The sequence below is a fragment of the Hippocampus guttulatus genome, chromosome 18 (genome assembly GCF_054856545.1).
Source record: "Hippocampus guttulatus isolate MCC_2025c chromosome 18, RoL_Hgut_1.0, whole genome shotgun sequence".
Taxonomy (NCBI): domain Eukaryota; kingdom Metazoa; phylum Chordata; class Actinopteri; order Syngnathiformes; family Syngnathidae; genus Hippocampus; species Hippocampus guttulatus.
In genome coordinates this window covers 9,111,077-9,117,076 of record NC_141278.1, presented here as the reverse complement: position 1 = coordinate 9,117,076, position 6,000 = coordinate 9,111,077, and positions in this window count along the sequence as shown.

Genomic DNA, 6,000 nt, shown 5'->3' with positions numbered 1-6,000 from the left:
GGAGGATGGGGGGGGGGGGGGCTTGGCTGTCACAGAAGCACCAGAGACAGTTGCTGGGTGGTTATCTTGGGGGTATTAGTGGGGAGTGGGGGGGGCACACGGAATAAAACAGCCTGCTTGGAGGACCTTTTCAATGCACCACTGTACGCTACCGAGATCACCTGTCAAGTGAGCCTCCGGGGAATGCATTGTGTAGCCAGCCCCCGGCCCCCCAGCCTCACTTTGTCATCTGACCGCCAAAAGGTGACATCAGCAAAGGCCACGCCGTTCATCCTGCAATCAAAAAGCACAGTGAAAGCTTTTTTTATGAGGTGCTCTTGAACAACGCCGACATTAACGGTGGGGTCCAGGCGCTCACATTGACGGGGCCGACATGCGGGAATGTGTCTGGAATCCCTCACAAGTCACAAATCCGGATTAATAATCTTGCCAGGGTCTGCTCGTGGCGTGGATTTTGATGTGGCTAATCTCTCAAAAACATCTTTCACCTTTGCCCGTTGAACTGAAGAGAAATGCCATTATTTTGTTCCAGCCTTTACAAAAAAGACCAAAAAAAAACTTTTTTTAATCAGAAAAGCACTCTTCAGTGTTCTCCTTTGTTAAAAAAATACATAAATACAATGTCAATAATTACATCTTTTGTGCATTCTAATTTCATGGATGAATTCAATGGGCAGTGTGTGGCCAGTGTTTACTCCTGGGCCACCAGAGGGCAGTATAATACATACATACACTCTGCACAAGACTGGATTTGATGATGACCACCAGAAGAAGACGGGTGCGAACATGCTGCAGTCTTGTTCATTTTTTTTCAGAGGATAAAGAATATAATAATGAGTCCAATAGTGTAATTGCATGAGTGATTTTTGAACATTTTCGGACAAACAATTATATAACAAATCGAAATAGAATGTTAAAACCTATAAATTAATAATTAAAACTGTAAATTATATGTAGACCAGAAATGCACATTTAAAGTTGAAAAAAAACATCAAGACAGAAACATTTCAAGTATGCCATTTTTTTGTATTTTACCATTTAAACTGTAAATTATCCAATACAATCACATTTTACCACTCCTAGAGACAAGTACAAAACTCATTTAAAAATCTAACTAGTACAAATTATAAATTCTGCATCACCCACTGAAAATCATGTCGAGTACCGCGCATTAAATAAAGCTTGTTTTTTTTTTTTTTTTTTTTTTTGTCCTCCTCCAAAATAAAACAACTACAGTATCCAAAAGTCAACACAAACCCTCCTTGGTCTGGGAATCTCCTACAAGCCTGCCTCTGTTGGCTAACTGCTTCCCTCCCTCTGAGCCCCCTCCCCACCGATGGGGGCCCACAAGGGTGCCGGGGGTGGGGGGGGGGCTCCCTGATAGGGAGGGGAGGGCTTTTAATCCCCATCATCAACAACGCAGTGTACCGGAGTGGAATAACAGTTGGGGATCACCTGGGGGGCACGGGCCGGTGGGTTCTATGTGGAGGGGGGTTGGACAGACACCCACTCAGCCACTCTGCTGTTTTTCCACTCTAGTCTGGGAGCTACTACAGGGAGAGGAACTCTGAAAGGGGTCTACAGGGATTTAACTATTCCTGTCAGCAAATGTGCACATTATGGTCAGACCACCACCCAGCCCCCCACCAACTTTTTTTTCTCCCGCCACCTAATGGCCTCATCGGCCCCATCGTCGCTGTTATTTTACTACGCTTTCCTTTAAGTTCTGCTCCAGAAAGTGTCTGGAGAAGCTCAGATGGAGGTGATGTGGGGGGGCTCCACTGTTGACACAGCACAGTGGCGGAGCATTAGCATAGCGGGGGAGGTGTCGCTGTTGCTGCCTAAACGGACGGCAGGAGAAATCAAAACAAAAGGGAAAAAAATGACAGATGCGAATACTGAAATAACATTCATGCATATTTATCTGCAACACAGTCATGTCGTTGGGCTGCAGGAGGTGAAATGAATTCGTAACTCAATCGTTTGTTGCTGCAAAGGACATAGAAAGCTGAAGTTGAAAGCCACATCAAGACCCGTGTCTCTGGTTTCAGATGGTGCAATTCAGACCCGGCTAGTTGCCTGGCTTAACAGGCTGCAGCAGTAATCAAAATGAAAGTTATGTAACAAAAATGGTTGTTGGTATTTAAGTAACAACTGCACATATGTATCTAGACTACAGAGTGGGTCACTGTCTGGCGCATTTTATAGCTTTACGTTGTTCAATTTGTTACTATGACTGACTGTTTACTACTTTTTCGTTCATTTTGGGCGAATTTTGTTTATTTCAACTTGCAAATTTAGAAAGGGGACTCCGATTGGCTAGAGTCGGCCACATTTCAGCCACATTTTAGGGAGTAAATTTGCTGAGTTCGCAGGTCTCTGTACGGCCCGGTCCCAAATGGGCCGAGGCCCGGTACCGGTCCGCAGACCGGTGGTTGGGGACCCCTGCTGTAGAGGTCATTGAAACCGGAAGTAAATAGTAAGTAGGAGTGAGGTTCCACCAGAAGGAAAAAATTTTGCGCCTCTGCATCCCCTTGCTTAGCTGCGGGACCTTTGACCTCATAATAATAATAATGCTGATAATCAGAGTACACCGCACTACACTGTAATTAGAACACAAACTGGCTGGTAGGGTTGAGAGCAAAGTTCCCCTTTAGAAAGAAATTAGCCCCTCCATAACTCACAACGTGTCTGTAATTTGGCCACGTTCACAAAATGCCATTATATCTCAAGTTATTTATTCATTTTATAATTCAGCTCTGCGGCTCAAATTTTTTTCAGTTCTGTCAACGAATTCACATGAAGCTACTCAGACAATCTCAGGAATATCATTTCACTTTGGCGTAAAGATGTTGTGCGTTCCTTACTAGTTCCTGCCATCTGACCGCAATCTAAAAAAAATAAAAATGAATTATTAATCCGTGATTGATCGTTTAATGTTCTCATTGATCAAGTAAACGCCCGGGCCTCTAATGCACATGCAGGTGTGGCAGCGCAAAGGCCAGAGAAGCTAAAACAGGATCTTGGAGGGTAGACTACATTTTTGGTAGTCAGAGTAAGGGCTTAAGTCAAGCAAGCGCCAGTCAAAGGCTCCTTTGTGACCTGAAATCTGCCAGGGCTTGCTTTTGGAGCCACTAAACTGGGATGTTTGGCAGACACGACGTCACTCTGTGGTACTGGAGGTGGAGTGACGACGCAACGCAGCTGCACAGGAAAAGACACGGTGGAGCCACCAAAATTCAAGTGTGATAAAAAAAATAAAAGCAAGGTCGGCCTAATTGGGTTGAGTGGGGGGGGGGGGAATGTAGCAAAATGCGAGGCTAGGTGACGCGACAATAGTCATTCCTACGTGTGGTGGCGTCAAGGATGATTTTCGGTGATATGGAACAGAACGGTTTTGGATGAGAGGGGAAGCATGATGGTGGAAAATGAAATGTTTACTTTTGCGGATATGAACTATGTCGGAGCTTTTCCATAGTCGAACAGAAGATGGATGATTTCAATTATTTAAAAAGTCAGCTCTTTGAAGCTTGTTTTACTTCTCTAACGTGAAATTTGATCCATGTGCCGATCATGACTAAACCCACAAAAAGAAGGTCTGAAGAAGCCATACCCCCAAAAACACAGGAAGTCCCAAATTTTGATTTGAATGATGCCATAATTTCATTTCCAGGGGTCCAATAAAGAGAATCATTCTTTGAGATCCTGACAAAGTGAAATTTGGTTGCTATGGCTACTGTGGTAGAGCCACCCAAAAAGTCTTGAGAAGCCATGCCCAAAAAGATGCCGGAAGGCTGCCATTGTGTTATGAATTACAGGGAAATTTAGGCCATTACTACGCGCCCCTCTTCGAAATCTTGACAAATTGGTTTCCAATGAAATTGCCGAGCCGTTTTGGATATCAAACTATGTTCTCACTCCACCGTCGATGACTAAACTTTGATAAATGGTATCATTTTATTGTGGCATGTGACTGATATGGTGTGCTAATTGCGGCCATCAATAAGCCGATAACACCAACCTTTACAATAGGTTTAACATATATTATACTTTCAATACACTCACTGGCAAAAATATTAGGTGCATATGGACCCCTTTAAGAAGCCCAGTGCAAGATCTTTATTACATATAATGCCTTTAAAGCTTTATAATGTATCACTTTGTACTGTAGAGTTTAACACAAATAAATTAGAGATTCAAATAATGTAATTGTCAAATACAGTATATTTCAACAGAATTATTTCACATTTCAATAATGTATTTCATTGCCTTTGTGACGGAAGAATTGTGAGACGCACACATACACGCTGCATAGATTTTTCATTCATTCCGAATTAATTGCTTCTTTTCAAAAAGGGGTAGTCTAGTAGTTTTGAATTCTCAACGTAAAGTCAGTCTAAAATGCTCCGGTCCCATGAACAGGTTGCAAGTAGCCCACACGTGAAAAACAAGATCTTGGGGGGTAGGGGGGGGCTAACCATCATTATTGTTGGGTAAGGTTGGGGAGGGTTAGCTGCCAACCGGTCACACGGTCCGGAATCAGGCGGGCGGGGGATCCAAACCAGCCCGGCTGCTGCCTTGATGTGAGCGCTGGAGCCGGCCAAGACAAACAGCGGCAGGCAATCCCCCTTCATGCTCGACTTAAGCCGCCCGACATTTTCGCCGCGCTCATCAATGCCGTTATTGTTGGCCCATTAAGCCCCCCACCCAACCCCTCCATTAGCCGCCTGCGCCGACTACCGTTGTGCTCTGCGAGGTCACAAGGTGGGAACGAGATAGCTATGTTTGTGCCACGTATCAGCTGCGACGTAATGAACCGTCCGGCAAAGAATTTGAAAGGGGCTGCCAGACAACCCGCGCTTCCTGTTGTTGCGTCAGGAGTAAGATCAAAACACGGCGAGTTCGGCAAAAAGGTCGGCTTTGCCATTAGGCAAATACCGGCAATTGCCTGGGGCCCCTGAGATTTTCAAGGGCCCTGAAATATCTCGTAGAAACAATTTAATATACAGTACTTAATTTAATGGTCTCAGACCTGCAAAACATTTAAACTTACCAAAGGTGTCAGCCTTTTTCACGGCTGCACGTGAACGCCAACAGCAAGCAAAAGACGCCTTTGCCAGGAGAAGGAGCACCGCTGACATTGTTGCCATTTTAGCAATGCAACGTTCGTGCTGCGTCTGAAACAAATACTTCCCTTTTCTACTGAGCATGTGTAAACCAGTGTGGCGGTTGCTGTTGCCGTTTCTGAATAAAGCAGTAGAGGTCGATGTGGTACGCTGAAGTTGGATTAGATTTTGCGGAAGGCTTGTTTTCATTGTAGTGAATCTCGTTGCGAGGCAAGACCAGAGAAAAAGATTTCGTATAACGGAACAGGGGGACGTTTCTTTGTAGGGGGAGCAGAAAAGTGGGAATGGCTTTCGTGCATGAAATTTTTTTTCACACTTGCGGGTATTTTTGCCCATGTAGGTTTCGTTGTAGAGGAGTTTCACTGTAGTGCTGGCAAACAAGAATAAAATGTTGAGTCCCGTTCTGAGGAATGACAATAAAATGATCGAGATGATTCACTTGTTCGATAATAATCCTCAAGAAGGATTTTAAGACCTTTATCTTGCTCAAATCTGAGATTTATTAAAGTTAAGACTTTTTAGTTCATGATAAACCTAAAGAATCAACATTTTTGCATTGTATGGGAGTGGAGGGCATAACTTGGTTTGCCTTGGGGCCCCAAACGACTAAGAACTACCCTCTTGTACTTATTGGAAAAAATAGTGGCAAGGACTTAGGACACTCGCCGTGTATTGGATAAATACTGCCCCCAAGTGGTCACTTTAAAGAACACATGACTCACATGGTAGGTACTGAACTGTATGCTGGAGGAGTCTGGAGTGTTTAAAGCAGGGGTGCCCATTACGCCAATCGTGATTGGCCGGTAGATCGCAGACTGGTCCCAAGTCGATCGCGAGGGGTGTAGAGGAGAGAAAAAAACCAAACAACCTTTTG